Source organism: Lemur catta, chromosome 9, assembly GCF_020740605.2.
Source record: "Lemur catta isolate mLemCat1 chromosome 9, mLemCat1.pri, whole genome shotgun sequence".
NCBI lineage: Eukaryota > Metazoa > Chordata > Mammalia > Primates > Lemuridae > Lemur > Lemur catta.
The window spans coordinates 90,568,203-90,585,130 of record NC_059136.1 but is presented as its reverse complement, the minus strand read 5'-3'; the positions used below and the strand labels follow the sequence as shown (position 1 = coordinate 90,585,130).

The following is a 16,928-nucleotide window of genomic DNA, read 5'->3' as shown; positions in this document are numbered from 1 at the left end:
ACCTGTTTGATCTTTATCAAGTGATGGGATAAACTTTTGTATAGAATCCATATGTTTCCTTTTGAAGTCCTTTTAATTTAGTCATTATGTATTTAAGGAACTAATAAAACTTAGTTGTTAAAGTAGAGAAGTTTTTTTCCAATAATTTTGAGTAGGTTATCGTGAATTTGGGGAACTGATGAAGTGTGGATGTTAAAGTGTTAAGTAATAACTTTTCCTTGGTTCAAAGTAAAAATGAACTAAATAAATACAAGTAAAAATTCATCTAGAAAATTAAAATTTGATCTTTTTTTAAACATTGTCTATAAATATTATAATACTGAAATTTAAATACAAATATGCATAAAAATTCAAAATTATTTCCATCTACTTACCTGATAAAAGAAATTGCTGTGCTGAATTCAATCAATTAACTCTAGGTCATCTAGTGACAATTTAATCATTTTTGTGGGACTTTGGCTTTTACGTGCAAACACCACACTCATTTTCCCACACATGGTCTGCTATGAACACGTGGTACAGTTCGTGATTCACTAGAGAGCTGCTTACAAATGAGGTCTGTTGAATGAAGATTTCTCAGACGTCTATAAGGATTCTTCTACTCCTGCTGTTAAAACATATTTTGTAGATTTAAAATAAATTCATGGAACCAAGTCCTGTGAGTTTTCATCTTCTAAGACTGGTTTCTCAGTATGCCGAGTATTTTTTTATGTTGCTCATTTCAGTAAACCTTCTTGCGTCCCCTAAGTGCTCAATGAAATGACACCCTGCCCATCTGTTCTGCTGTCTCTCTCCTCTGTAAGTCCCCTGCTAGGTTGCCATGGCAACACTACCTGCTATGACATCATAACAAGTGTTTATCCCTTCACTATATTCTGATAGCAAATGCAATACTTGGCTTTCAAAATCATGGCTTTTTATCTTTATCTTTTTTTCTTTTTTCTTCTTTTTTAGGAGATACTTGCCCAGCAAGGCAACAAGCATTCTCAGGGTGCATCTTCCCACTGCTTGCTTAGCCAGTGGCTTCTTTCCACATTAGAAAGCCAAGAGCTGGGATACTTAACTTAATAGAATGGGTTCCAACTCTCTCCAGCAAAAATGGAAAAATAAGCACCACATGTGCACATTTGGGTATCGGACAGAAGTGGGGCCTAGGGGGAAGGGATGGGTGTATACCTACATGATGAGTGAGATGCGCACTGTCTGGGGAATGGACACGCTTGAAGTTCTGACTGGGGGGGATGGGGGGAGGGGATGGGTGCATACCTACGTGATGAGTGCGATGAGCACTGTCTAGGGAATGGACACGCTTGAAGCTTAGACTTGGGGGGGATGGGGGGGCATGAGCAATATATATAACCTGAACTTTTGTACCCCCATAATGAGCTGAAAAAATAAATAAATAAATAAATAAAAAGAAAGCCAAGAGCTGTAAGCCACTACCATCCCATCTTTCACCCTAGCAGACTCCAGCTCTCTAAAAACCATGTAAACGTGCCGGGAACAGGAAACACCGGCGGGAAGACTGCAGTGTGCCTCAGAATCTTCCCAGCTGCACATCCACAGTATGTGTGACTCCAACTTTCTCAATTCTCATTCAGCAGCTACAGAGGGGCATCCAGGCTTCTTTTCAATAAGCTTCTGGGTAGATGTTCAACAGAGTTTGAGAAACAATAGTCTAGATTTTTTAATTTAGGTGTCCCAGCATCAAATAGTGTTTTTCAACAATGGGACTTGGGTTATGTGCATTAGCATTGCTGTGGAAATTGTTTGGGAGTGCGGATTCCTGGGCCCTGCCTGCTAAATCAGACTCTGGGGATGGTATCCAGGGATCTGTGATTTAACAAGCATGTGAGGTGATTCTGATGACACCAGAAAGACCAATCAGAGCTGGATCCAAATCCCAGCTCTGCCACCTAAGTAACCACAAACACATTAAAAAAAATTGTGTGTGTGTCTGTTTTATTTGTAAAACTGAGGGTGAAAATATCTATCTCATCAAGGGATTATGCACATTAAACAGAAGCCATGCATTTTTGGCTGTGTCTGAATTAGGCTTGGTACAGCTAGAGGGGATATTTAATAGAGTAAGGCAAAAAATATCATATAGTCTGGCCATAATTTCTGAGTCATGATGGACAGACAACCAGGGGGTAACTTTTTCCAGCCAAAAAGTCATGCTGTAAAACTCCAACACAGTTTTAAGAGACAGATCCGAGGGCCACAAAAATGAAGATATAATTTTAATCATTTCAAAAACCTATTGATCTATGAAATATTTCTGTATTGCATAAACATCTGTATACTATAGAATGTGTCACGCGTGTGTAATTCTGGAAAGGAAGAGAACCACTGGGTTGGGGAATGGAGCTGGGCTGTGCTTTCTTCATTTCTGGGTACCTCCCACCAGCGGGTATTTCCTGGACTTAAAAGGAAGAACACTTCTCTCAACGAGACTCTTGTTTCCTGAGTTAGTCAAGTTAAAAATCTTTCTATTTTTAAAACGCTATTGTAATGATGCATCTATAATCGAGAGTGAGAATGACTGGGAATTACAGCCAGACTGGCACTGGCTAACTCACAGACTTGGGGGTGCAAAATCAGGGGGATGGGCCAGCTTATCTGGAATTGGAGTAGTAGCAAAGCGAAACCTTCTGATTCCTCTGCTTCCAGTTTCAGAGTGGCACTGTCCAGTTCAGTTGAAGGCTGCTATTCATTTCTAAACAGCCCTCTGAAAACAAACAACTCACACCAAAGGACTCCCTCGAAGTGGCAGGAGTGACTTTAAACACCCATAACCCTTCCCACTGATCAGCCTTGTCAACAGAGGTGTGTGGAGACAGAGAGCCTGGTGTTGAGAGTAACACTATGAAGACAATTAAATAATTGGAAAATAAAACCTTTTGGGAAGGGCTAAAGGAAATAGGATATTTAGCCTGGAGAAGAGAAGGCTGAAGAATGACCTAATTATAGGCTTCAAGTACATGAAGAATTAATCTACAGCAGATGGTGACCAGCTGTTTTCAATTCCCATTGAATACAGTACAACAGAAAATTGGCTTAGAGGGTAATATAAAGGATTTAGGATAGATAAAAGAAGGAATTTACTGGTTTTTGAGGGTCACAAAGGTTAAGAGGAGATAGGCTCTATTACTTAGGGAGGTGACAGCCACTCCTTCTCTGAGCTTTCCTGGTTTGGATTGGTTTGTTCAAGTGCACTGAGGGGGAAAGTGCTTTATTCTGCTGTGGCGAAGGCCAGCCCAGTCCTATGGCTGTTCCCTACACCTGTGCATCTGACTCACTTGGCTTGTCATGGTTGTATTTTTGCTTTCCGAAAGTCATTATGACCACACCAAGAGGCATTTATCAAGTGCCAAATGTGTGCCAGGCATGATGAAAGAAAACTACGTAGATTGCAATTTTTAGACTTCAAACCTCTGCCGTTTGACAGTTATAAGCATTTATGGAGTTCCCTCTGAGTGCCAGACACTGCTTCAGTGGGGGGAATACCCAGATAAATACGATGCTGTTGTTCTCAACAACCGTGGAGAGTGTGTGTGGGTGTGCGCGCGCGCGAGTGTGTGTGCAAGCATGTGTTGGGAACATAGCAAGAGAGATTGCTATAATCAGTTGAGAAACTTAAAACACACACACACCTAGCTCCTTCTTCCAGAGATTCTGATCTACCCCTAGTGGTATATCATTCTGATACATTCTGCCAAATCATGATTATCACCTGTAGGTTGAGAACCTCATTTTTTTACTCCAAAGTGTAATAAGAAATACATTTTAAATTGTGATCCAGTATACACTCACATGCACACATATGCACATTCGTACACACGCACATACGACTGCAAAAACATTTCACAGAATAATACTTCACTGCCATTTTATATTTTATATTCTGTTCTATTTTATTTGTTCTGTTTTTTTAATGCCGGTCAATTCCAGTAAATTGATTTTACAATCCTCTAATTGGTCATAGCAAAGCTTTTGAAAAACCTCGCTGTGGGGAAAGATGGCAGCTGTGTTCCAGGCCTAACGGACAAGAATTCATATTTTCACACCTCAGTCAGAGGGCAAAAATAGAGTGTGGGTTGTGGCTAAAAAACAAGGCCAATGGTCCTTCAGCCTTTCTAGACTTGGAACTAAAAGGATAAAAAGAATGCTTGAGGTTTAAATGGGCTCCAGCCCAAGTCACCAAGGTAGAAAAGGTGGGAACAGAAACCCTCTGCTGGTGACAAAGCACACGTTTGCAGGGATTGTCCTCTGTGCTCCCTGAGCCCCTGGTGGGGGGGGATTGGGGTGGGGGAGTGACCGACAAAGGTCACAGGGATTCAGGGTCCTAACAGATATGCATTCCAGAAACATTTGAAGTCAAGAAGACACCAAGCACAGAGGGAGCCTAGTCATCTGTAGAAGTGAATATTGAGTTCCAATCCCAGCTATGTCACTAATTAGCCCAGTAGATCCAAGCAGGTCATTTAATGTCTCACAAGACAAAGCGGCACCATCAGCTGCCGATGACTGCAGGCGTGGCCAGCGGCGACTGCTGCAAATCAAAGGTCGTTTTCCCTCAGCACAGAGCACAGGAGGACAGCAGGTTTATTAGTCACCTCGACCTAAAATAATGACACTGCCAGTCAGCATTTTCTGTCAGTACCTGAAGAGCCTTCTCTTTAGAATCACGACTTAGGGCTGAGCTCAGAGCTTTTTGTAATGGAGGCAACAGCAAAGGTTAGGTTACAAGGGCCAATTGGTTATCAATCAGTGAGTTCCAGGGGAAGAATATGAGCCTCCATCTCATTTGTAAACTGGAGCTAATCACACCCACAATAGCAGGAGTGGATTCTGGCTCAGGACTGGGCTGGGAATTGCACAAGGGCCGGTGTCTGTAACATCAAAGTCCCTGCTTTGCTTTACTATACCTGCTGAATGACACCTGGTGCATCAGAGAGTGGAAAAGTGCAAGGCTGTGGAGGCTGGTCAGTCCGACAGGGAAAACATACATGTGCATATATACAAATACACACACATATATATGCATGTATTAAATGGGATCATACGCCCAGACAAATCTTGATCCCTACTCAGAACACTCACAGATTAGCAGAAGGAGACAGAATTGGAAATGAATAATTGAAACAAATCATCTTGCAGGCTATGATAGAAATATGATCAATAAAAACCAGGAGCATCTGCCTGTTACAACCTCCTGGGTGTCCAGTTCACTTCCTCCAGCGCCGGTTCTCAGTCAGGGGCTGCACCGAACCTTCCCTCCAAGGGGCCATTAGAAATAAATGTGCATTTTTGGTTATTAGATGACAAGAGGGTGCTGCTGACATGTCCCCTGGCCATAGTGCAGTTTACATTCTAGTGAAAGAGGAAGAAAATAGGCCAGGAAACAAATAAATCCACAATATAACATCAGACGGTGGGAAGTGCTTTGAACACTAACTGAGGTAGGGTGAAGTTCGGAGAATGGCTCTGAGGGCCACTGTATTACATAGTAGGATGGTCAGAGAAAGCCTCTCTGGAGAATAAACATTTGATAAAGACCTGCATTAAGTAGGAGAGTGAACCACGTAAGCATCCGTGAGAAGAGCATTTCAGGCAGAAGGAACAGCAAATGCAAAGTTTCTGGGTCTGGCGTGTGCTTGGCGCGCTGGAGCAAGGGGCCGGAGAGCAGGAGGGTCAGTTAGGAGTCGGTCACGCAGGGCCTCACAGCCCACCACGAAGACTCTGACTTTGATACTCAACGTGACGGAAAGCCATAGAAGATCCTGAGCAGGGAGTGGCATGATCTGACTAATATTTTTTAAAGATCAGTCTTTGGAAACAAAACTGAAGGGCCAAGGGTAGCAGAAGGAAAACCAAATTTAAAATCCCAAAGGGAGCCAAGTGCGTGTCACGCGCCTGCACCAGAGCTGCCGGGACGGAGAAGACGGCAAATGCCCACAACACCGGAGACTCAAAAGGCCGTGGCTGTGCGGGGCAGCAGAGGGAGGAAGAGGAGGAGGCTGACAGCCAGGTCTCTGGCATCCGTGCCTAGGTGAATGGCAACGTTAATTATGCATCAAGGTAAGAAACACAAACGGCAGAGCTGCTTTGAGGGGAAACCCATTTGAGGCATGGCAAGTATGTCCAAAAGGGAGTGGGTGATACACGTCCACAGCACAGGGGTCGGGCCTAAGTGAGAGATACAGGCGCGGAATCATTGTAGACAGGTAGGAATTACTGCTTTAAAAGTGAAGGAGAACTGTCAGGGAGGGCAGAGAGCGAAGACAGAAGAATTCTGAGCTCAGATGCTAGAAAACACCAAAGTTAAAGGGGTAGGCAAAGGGAAAGCTGTAAGCAAAGGCAATGAGAAGCAGTAGTTAGAAAAACAGGAGATCCAGGAGGAAGGACCAGTGCCTGGTCCATAACGCCAAATGCTAGAGAGAAGCTTCCCAGAGCGCCTATATTTCCCAGGATGTGGTACTTGGCATGCTCTATTCTGAGTGCTTGTCTTAACCTCCTCCTGGACTATAAGTGCCTTGAGGTCAAGACTGCATCTATTTTGGTCATCACAAACCCCCAAGGCCCAACATTATACCTCACTTATAATGGTACTAAATAAATACTTGTTCAATTACCAAATGGACGACAGAGCTGCAAATAGGCAGTTATTCATGGCCTTTGTGGGAGCATTTGTAGTGGAACCACAGTGAGAGCGAGTCAAATCACAATGAGCTAAAATGCAAACGAGAAATGACAGAATGGAGAAACCAAGCATATAACTTTCTTCAAAGGAGAGGTAATCACAGGGTACTCTAGTGTTTAGGTTGGGGCATTGTTTGTTTTAGTTTCTCTCTCTCTCTCTCTCTCTCTCTCTTTTTTATCAAAGAAGAGTGGACTTGAGCATATTCCTTCAGTGGGTAAAAGACCGCAGAGGGGAGGAGTTAAAAATAGAGGTGAAAAGGGATCCCGGAGCAAGGTCACAGAAAGGTGAGAGGGCGCGGGAGCAAGAGTGCAGACCAAGGAATACCTGTGGACTGAAGAAAAGGCAACTCCGAGGCTTGAAGGTATAGAGGTTTCTGTGGAAAAAGATAAAGGAAAGTTTATAGAAGTGAAGGGAGAAATAGCAAAAATTCACTTCTTCTAACTTGACTTTTATCCACACTGTAAGAGAGAAGAGTACAGTCGGCAGGAATTGAAGCCAACTATAAAGGTTGGAGGGACCAGTCCCCTCAAGAGACCGCCCTCACCTCTGACACCAAGTACAGGAAAGGGGGGTTCCCGAAACCACCCTCACTTTCGATAATTAATCCACTAGCGGGACTCACAGAACCCACTGAAAGCTGTTATACTCATGGCTACGTCTATTGCAATGAAAGGGCACAGATAAAATCAGCCAACGGAAGAGATGCATGGGGAGTGTCCAAACGTTCCAGCTGTCCTGTCCCTGTGGAGGCTGGACAGCGTTACCTCCTCCTGGCAACAATGTGTGACAATATGCAAAGTATTGCAACCAGGAAGCTCACCCGAGCCATTGGTGTCCAGAGTTTTACTGGGGCTCCTTCACACACTGCCCATGTGTCTGACCTTTAGTCCAGCCCTTCTCAGAGGTCAAGCTATTACCTTTAGCATCCAGTCCCTCAGAGACAAAATATACCCCGAGGCCCAAAGCCCCCATCATAAATCACATTGTTAGCCAGTTTGGTGGCCAAAGCCCCCAGGCAAACAAAGACATTCCTATCAGGCAGGGTATTCTGAGGGCCAAAAGATCACATCCAAGTTGCTAAGAGCAAAGGCCAGACCTCTCTCCCCGGGTAAAGTTGATTCTTCACTATATCCAAGTTACTGCGTTGATAAAGTGTGGAATCAGAAGAAAGACAGAAAGCTTGAAAAGAGTAAAGTTTTGAACAGTAGAATAGGAAACAAAAAGGTAGTCCAAGACAAAGAGCACTGCATAGCAATGGAAGGGTGGCGGGCTGAGAGCATTTGCCTTGGGCAAGAAACAGTACCAACACGACCACTGTTCAGACGAGATGCTTCTCAGCACACAGCCAATGCGCTGTGTGTTGCATTTTCATAAACTGTGATGTAAATGGAATCTCCCCTGGAGTGGTAGCACACAGCAGTGCTAGTGCCTTAGATGGATCATATAGCACAATGCCATCTACTCTGTAAGTACACCTGTTCCCTAAGTACACCCATTTATAAGAAACATGATTTACAGTTTGCTTGCAATAAATGTCAGGTTTAGCCAGTTTAGGTGGACTCTCCTAAATCATGCCAACAGGTTGAGTCAGATCAACAAACATTTCTCGAGAACCTACCAAGAGTAATACATTATGCTAGGATCTGATTACAAAGATGAAAATGATAGGATACCTACCCCCAACTAGTTTACAATCTAACTAGGAAGATAGCATATAAACAACCTAGGATTTTATAAAGAAAGCACAAGTTTTAACTTTTAGAAAATTCACTATGGAATGAGGCATATATGATAAGATTCAGGGAGACATATCCAAGACTTTTTTTCAGCACCAAATACCCAGCTCCCAGCAACAACTGGCACATACTATGCATGAAATATGCAATCATTAAGTGATTGATGAAATATTATTTAAAAATTAATTTAAGTATATACACATATCCAAAATATAAGTAACAAAGACATACAATTCAAACATGGTAACATAGTCCAAGTCTAGTATTTACTACCAATCTTTGCTCACATGAGAGTTTTAAAGCTCTTAGCCAGGAATGGTTACATAAGAGTCTGTTCTGGTACTTCTGATTCTGTTAAAGAGATTGAATTCATAATTTAAAATCTGCCCACAAATCAAACTACAAACACAGATGATTTCACTGTTGAATTCTACCAAACATTTAAGGAAAAACTAACACCAGTTCTACAGAAACTCTTCCAGAAAATTGAAGTGGAGGAAATCCTTGTTCTGTGAAGCCAGAACATTTCAGCATTATCTTAAAAATAAAATAAAAGACTTTTAAAAAAAGAGAACTATAGGCCAGCATCCCTCATGACTATATTTGCTTTTTTAACAAAATTTTAGCAAGTTGAATCTAAAAATGTAAAAAAGTACAAGTGTCTTTATTCACAGATGATATCATCCATGTAGAAAACTCAGTAATATATACCAAAAAACTACTAGAACTAGTAAGTGAATGTAGCAAGGTTGCAGGATACAAGGTGAATACACAAATTTCAATTGTATTTCTATATACTAACAATGCTAAGGAATTAAAATCTTAAAATATCATTTACAAAGCATCAAAAAATATGAAATACTTAGGCATAATTCTGACAAAAGATGAAAAACCAACACAATGAAAACTATAAATCATTACTGAGAGAAATTATAGAAAACCTAAATAAATGGAAGGAGATACTTTGTTCATGAGTTGGAAGGATAAATGTTATTAAGATGTCAGTTCTCCCCAAATTGATCCATAGGAAACAATCCCAATCAAAATCCTAGCAGGCTATTTTTTAGTACAGATTGATAAGCTGATTCTAGAATTCATATGGAAATGCAAAGAACCTAGAATAGCCAAAACAACTTTGAAAAATAAGAACCAATTCAGAGGGCTAATCCTATGTTATTTAAGACCTATTATAAAACTATATTAGTTAAGACAGTGTGGTACTGACATAAAGATAGACAAATAGATCAATAAAACAGACTAGAAATTTGAAAAATAGACCCACACATATATAAGCAACTGATTTTTTACAAAGGTGCAAAGGCACTTGTTTCATAGCAAATTTTCAATAAATGTATGTAGTAGTGGTAGCTGTACTATCTTGCCTTTGCAAATATCTCCTCCAAAGAAATAAAGAAGAAGAGGAGAAAGGAAGGAAGGAAGGAAGGAAGGAAGGAAGGAAGGAAGGAAGGAAGGAAGGAAGGAAGGAAGGAAGGAAGGAAGGAAGGAAGGAAGGAAGGAAGGAAGGAAGGAAAGAAAGAAAGAAAGAAAGAAAGAAAGAAAGAAAGAAAGAAAGAAAGAAAGAAAGAAAGAAAGAAAGAAAGAAAGAAGGAAAGAAAGAAAGAAGGAAAGAAAGAAGGAAAATACAATTTGGAGAGAAATAAGTAAAATTGTCTTTATTTGGAGATAACATATTTGTGTATGTAGATGACCCAAAAGAATCAAAAATAAACTGCTAGAACTAATAAGGAAATTTAGCAAAGTCACAGCATGTAAGGCCAATATTTTAAAATCTATTGCATTTCTATATACTTGCCATAAATCTTTGAAAATTTAATTAAAAATGCATTTAAGAGAGCATAAAATATAAAATGCCTAGCAATAAGTTTAAAGAAAGACATGTAAAATGTCTACTTTGAAAACATTGCCAAGAGATATATCATCTTCATGGATCAGAAGACTCAATTTTGTTAAGATACCAACTCTCTCTCAATTGATTTATAGATCCAACAAAATTTCTATCAAAATACTGGCAATCTTTTTTTGTGTAAATTGACAAGCTGATTCTAAAATCTCTATTGCAATGAAAGGTACCTAAAATAGCCAAAACCATTTAAAGGACGGCAAAGTTGGAGTGTTCACGATCTACTCTAAAGCTCCAGTAACTCACCAGTTTGCTGTTGGAATATAGATGAAGAAATGGATCAATGGAACAGAAAAGAAAGTCCAAAAATAGACTGCCACTTGATATTTGACAAAGGTGTCAATGTGAATCAATAGGTTAAGGAAGAAGTTTTCGATAAATGTAATGGAAGCAACTGAATATTTGTATGGGGAAAAAATGAGCTTTGGATGCCAACCTTCCATTACACACAAAAATTAAATTGAGATGTCTGACAGACCTAAAGTTAAAAGGTAAAACTAAAATTTCTAGAACAAGGCATACGATACTATCTACACAACTTTGGGGAAGACACAAATAACTTAGACAAGATGCAAAGACACTTGCCATGTAAGAAAAAATCATACATTGGATTTAACCAAAATTAAAAATGTCTCATAAAAAGACACCATTAAGAAAATGAAATGGCAGGCCACATAGACTACTAAGGACTAAATGTTTGTGTCCCCCCAGAATTCATATGTTGAAGCTCCAATTTCCAATGCAATGGTCTTTGGAGGTGGGGTCTTTGGGAAGTAATTAGTTTTAGGTGAAATCATGAGGGTGGTACCCTCCTAATGGGATTAGTGCCCTTATAAGAAGAGGAAGAGGAAAACTGAAAGTTTCTAATAAAGTTAAATACCCACTGTCCTACCTCATGGGTTTATTGGGAAAGCTAATAAGCTAATGATGTAAGCATTTGGTTCATACTGTAGCAAATTTTCATTAAACATTTGTAATAATAATAGTAGTAGTACCAGTATCTTGTACTTTTATATAACTCCTCCAGTTACAGGTGAAATTTAATTGACTGACTGGAAGGTTTAACCATTTCTTAACTACTACTGGTAAGTTATACCTGAAGAGTGGGAAAATTGAGGTATTAAATCAGTCTGAGCTTGGGAAGGCAATTAGGGAAACTGGAATATCTAAATAAATTGAACTGGTATGATGCCTATAGTTAGTCAATTCATATACAAAGAAGAATACATGTCCTTCCACTGCTCTTGATGCAATTGTTTTGACAGATATCAAACATTTAACTTTTATAGTATCTTTACTTACCAAGAATTGAGCGTAACAGATACTCACTCCCCAGGGAATGGAGCAAGGCTTGAGAATGGGATAAAGGAATGACAGCCAGCAATATTTGCTTCATGTGTTACTTGGTAAAGAAAAGGGTCATTTTCAAATTTTGAAGCATCCAAATGTCCCCCATTTCAGAACATCTGCATCCAAATGTCCTGCTTCCGTTCCTGATCACGTACTCTGTGAGGCATCTAATAAGCACTTAATGGATTATACAAACATGAAAAAACTTTCTTCCTACCACCAGGAGGCTTAAAATATAGTAAGGAAGGATAGGCAGGGCTAGGATTAACTATTCCCCCACGAATGAAATGAATGTGCAAAGGACCAATATCACATGTGGTACCAGAAAGCCCCATCAATTCAATAAATCATGAGTTCACCAAAGTCACAAGCAAGTTTCCTAGGGCTTCTGTGAAGAGGAATGTCAGGTACATCTTGTCTTGTCTCTGATGTCCTTGAGGTCTCCAACATACTTCAATTTTAAGGACTCTTTCAAAAATCCCGAAGACCTCAAAGAGTCCATGAACCCCTTGAAACTATGTGGAAACAGCCATTTTTGTACCGTCATGTGCATTTTTCTGGGAAGGGGATTCATAACTTTCATTAAACTCTTATATGGCTCTGAAACTCAAAAAAAGATTTCTCCTAAATTTGTTTTAATTGTAATTTGAGTTTATCTATGACCTCCCTTTACTCACTTAATTGAGAGCTGGCTATAGCTTTAATGGCAAAAATTGCTAAAATCACAAAGATGAACAAAAGGTGTTAATCAGCTAATTTGATTCTATTTGTTGCACACTTCTGCATTCTTAGAAGTCTCTGCATATCTCCATGTGATTCTGATGGGCCAGTTTGAAATTGAGCTGGAGATACAAAATAAAATTGACTTTACTCCTGATTAAGCATCTTAACAGTCATAATTAAGATTTCATCTTACTTATTAAATGGGAACTGAGCTGTTTATTAACTTTGTGCCTTGAACTATTTACTTAAATTCTGTGCCTCAATTTCCTCATTTATAAAATGGGAATAATAACAAAATCTACTATAGAGTCATTATGATGATTAGATGGGTTAATATTTGTAAAACAGATTAGTGCCTGTCACAAAGTAAATGACATAGAAGTGATAAATAAATAAATACGTTTGGTTTATTGCCAAAGCCTATGAATTTACCCTAGTGTGCACTGTGCAATATGTACAACTGAAGTTCTTGATACACTCTTGGTGGCTCACTTCTTATTAAAAGCTTAGATGTAAGATTTAGCATTCAAAGAAGCTTATCTAAAGCAAAACAGTCCATCCATTTCTCAGATACTCTAAATTGTGTCTCTGAGTTAGATTAGGTCTCCACTGAGATTTAGTCTTTGTCATACTGTCTTGGCACTTAAGAGAATTGTTTTTGCTGAACTGTGCCTGTCCCATGCCCCTGCTTTGCCTAGAGAGACCATTAAAGAAGCAGTCATTTCCCTCGGTGTTTGTTAGGGATGTCAGTGGGATGCTGCTCTAGAAGACACCATTGGTACCCTAGCCACAACCCTCTGCTAGGCTAGCACCCCCACCACTTCCACCCTTCCATAGCTGCCGTGCACATCAGCTACTAACAGCTCAGAGCTTCTCCAGAAAATTGCTCTTGACCAACAGGAGGCTTCTCTTCTGAAGAAGTCTGGGAGATGACACACCACGCCCCATGCCCAGCCTTCTTGTTTTAAGGCAGGACAGCCTCATGGTGCCTCTCAGACTACCATCATGGGACCATGTTGCCTTTGGCTGAAACCACAACGTTGTTGGGATTTGTCCTCTGCTCCATCCTGCTTTCCTTACTTCCTTCCAGCTTTCTCCCGAGAACCCTCCCTCACTTGATCATTGTGCAAGAAACCCCATCTTAGGACCCACTTCTAGGAAACCCAACCTAAGACATCATTATATCACACAGTATGAATAATATTGTATGATGTCCATTATATCACACAGTAATATTGTATGCTAGGGGTGAGGGTGAGGTTTTTTTTTGTCCCAGGCTTCAGTGCCAGAAAATACTGTGCTCCTTCAAAGTAAGTTATTCATTTTTATCTTAAACCCTATGAATTTCCCAACTGGAAGTGCTTAACTCTTTATCTTGGTTGCCACAAAACTCAGAAGCAAATTTTCAGCCCATTTCTATTGTATTTCTGAATAGCAACTTCATCCTTAGCTTTATTCTACTGTTTTAATTTTTTCCTCTTTGCCAAAATCAATCAATCAATACATACTTATAAATAAGTTTTAAAAGAATCATGGTTCATTTCCCTAATTCCTATTTTGCCCTCTGTATTGGACATTGTTTTCTGAGGCCTGCCCCATTGTCAATCCCCTTCTTCCAGTTGCAGCACTGCCAACTGTCCTTTGGGAATTACAATATCTGAATTTGGTCCATGTAGTTCAAGTGCGCTGACTCCATTCTTTCACTCCAGGAGGGAGCCTGGCCCAGCCAACACAGAATCAGAGCATCGTTTTCCCCTGTCACTAAGTGAGTTTGTGATCTAGGGCCATACCACCCTGAACGCGCCTGATCTCATCTAAGTGGGTTTGGGAACAGGAAGTTATAGAGTACAATTAAGCCATGAGGTTCAATCGGGGACTTTTGATTGAATTAATGGGAAGAGACATTTTTCTCTCACCCAAACCCCCTGCGGCATTTGCTAAGAAAATACAAAGTAAGCTTGAAGTGATTATAGGTCATCCATCCTGCCCCTGTAAAGGAGAGGCTGCCTGAGAGGGAGCCAATGCTGAGAAAAGCAGAGATTAGGGATGGAGAGAGAGAGAGACTATGTCTCAATGACACCAATTAGGCCCTGGTACTTTTCAGTTACATCCCCCCAAATCCAAATTGAGTTGGATTTCTGTTACTCGCAACCATGATTCCTGAAAGGCCCAAAAACATAAGTTTGTTTAAACAGTTAGATCCTATAAAGGACAATGGCTTTTTGGGGGCCACTTATCTTAACATTCAGAAAATCCAGGGATAGAAAATATTTACAACCTAAGTTTTAATGCTGCATGTGTGTTTCTCTTCCTTGTTATGCAAATTCAAAAGGCTGTGCTATACATCTTGAGAAAATAGAATTCTTATAGCAGTTGTTTCAGTCAGAGTTGATTTTATAGCATTCAAACTTTAATGACAGTTTTCTGAGAGAAGAGTGATCTTGGGCAGAGTAGAGAATGGAGTTGAGAACTTAACCCAATTGGCAAACGTTGGTGAAGAGAGATGCATGTTAAGGAGGAAGCAGAGACTGCATCTCGATTTTTGAAGATAACTACTACATGGTGTTTTACTATCATGCTACCAAGTCTTCATGGTTCCTCCGAATGGTACTAGAAGCTATGGAATTTACATATTTTGTGTTCTTTACAGCCTAAGAAATACAACCCATCACCTGGGAATTTTATTAGCACTGTTTGTTTGTTTGTTTGTTTTAGCTTTTTTAAAGATTATTGTTAGGTGCTTGGGATAAAAGTCAAATGTCTTGGGCTTGAACTCCAGCACTACTATTTACTAACTCTGTGATCTTAGCAAAGTTATGTAGCCTCATCATGCTTGAGTTTTCTTTTCTATGAAATGGGGATCCCAATGGCACCTCTCACATAGGATCAGATGACTAAATGCATTCAAATTACTAAGAACGATGCTTGGCACATAGTAAGCACTCAATAAATGTTAACTTCAAAGAGTGTTAGTGAGCTCAACTCTGGCTTAAGGGAAATGATATCTCATTTTCACACCAGTGAGAAGTTTTTGGCACAGCTGGATTCAGGGGCAGCAATGGTGTTTTCAGGCTTTGTCTCTCCCACCTCTTGGCTCTGCTTTCTAACATCTTCAGTCCCAGGCAGGCTTTCCTCAAGTCAGCCCCATGGCTCCAGACTCACCATCTCCAGCACAGTGTGAATACAGGACTGTCTTCCACAGGGCTCAAAGCAAGCTCCTGGAATGGAGTCACATAGGTGACCTTGCTCACATGCCCACCCCAGAACCAATCACTGTGGGCAGAAGGAATGGATGTGATGCCTGATTGGCTGGTCTGGGTGACATGCCCATCACTGGAGCACAAAATCGACCCACCTGGACCACTCACATGGGAAGGGGAAGTGAGTGAGTCCCTAAAGAGTATGTGAGTTCTGTTACCAGAAGAAGGGAATGGACACTGGGCAGGTAAAGCCACACATAGCAATTGTCATTGGTGTACGTTTTTCTTGATTGACTAATCACTGGACTGCAGGTGTGCTTGGCTCCATTCTGCTCCATGCTACCCTCTCAGGTGTAAGGGAAGGGTGTGGTGCTTGGGGGAGGCTGTGGGTGGTTCATCTGGATGTTTATCAGGGAGGGCCTTAGAGATTGACACCACAGAAGGGATGGTATGGAAGTAAGATGGGGCAAAGGGAGAAGCCAGGTTGTAACACTGTCACAATGGCAGCCTGCGCTGCCACCCACCCCCACAACCACGGGGAGCTCTGGAGCTATGGTGGCCCTTCAGAGTAGTCCCAAGTTGGGGCAAGACGGTAGCCCCTTGTACTCTGACATCCATTAGTCAGATGTGCACCACAGCGGAATGGGAGCGCCATGCTGGCAAGGCGGCTCTCCTCAGCTGAGGTGGTTCTGAAGGGACTGACAGCGAGGGCTACCTGAAGACAGCATTCCCAGCAGGAGGGTTGGGGACAAATCCCTTTTCCTGAAGGGGGACTGGAGCCACATATAGAAACCATCACAGGGATACACAGTGATGATGGGGTGACAAAGGTTTGTACCAGGCCCCCAAACTGTAGGAGGCACACCATTTTAAATAACAGTTTTATAAGTGTGGACACCCGGCCGGGTGTGGTAGCTCACACCTGTAATCCTAGCACTCTGGGAGGCTGAGGCAGGCGGATCATTTGAGCTCAGAAGTTTGAGACCAGCCTGAGCAAGGACAAGACCCCCGTCGCAAAAAAATAAATAAATAAATAAGTGTTGACACCTAATCTGTAAGAATGATTAGTTAAAATGACAAAGTTGACTTGAGGAAAGTTTTGTACTTTTTGCCCCAAGTGCCATTACTGCTGGCTAGAGCTCTGCCTGAGGATAAATTCTGTGGCTGTGTCCTGTGGGAATTCTGAGTCAGTTACGGATGGCAGCCATCTGGAAGCAGGATACCAATTTCAAGGAGATAAAGATGAGCCAAGCGTATCTGCAGCCTGGAGGCATTTATGGTTCTCGAGGCTG

At 41.1% G+C, this 16,928-nt stretch overlaps 1 long non-coding RNA gene across 1 annotated transcript in view; it reads right to left on the bottom strand.

Moving 5' to 3' along the window:
- Positions 1-16,928, bottom strand: part of LOC123644707 — a 68,881-nt gene that overhangs the window by 28,951 nt on the left and 23,002 nt on the right. The window contains exon 3 of the long non-coding RNA XR_006737230.1: positions 375-607. This is a non-coding gene — a long non-coding RNA (uncharacterized LOC123644707). The remainder of the gene's footprint in view (positions 1-374; positions 608-16,928) is intronic.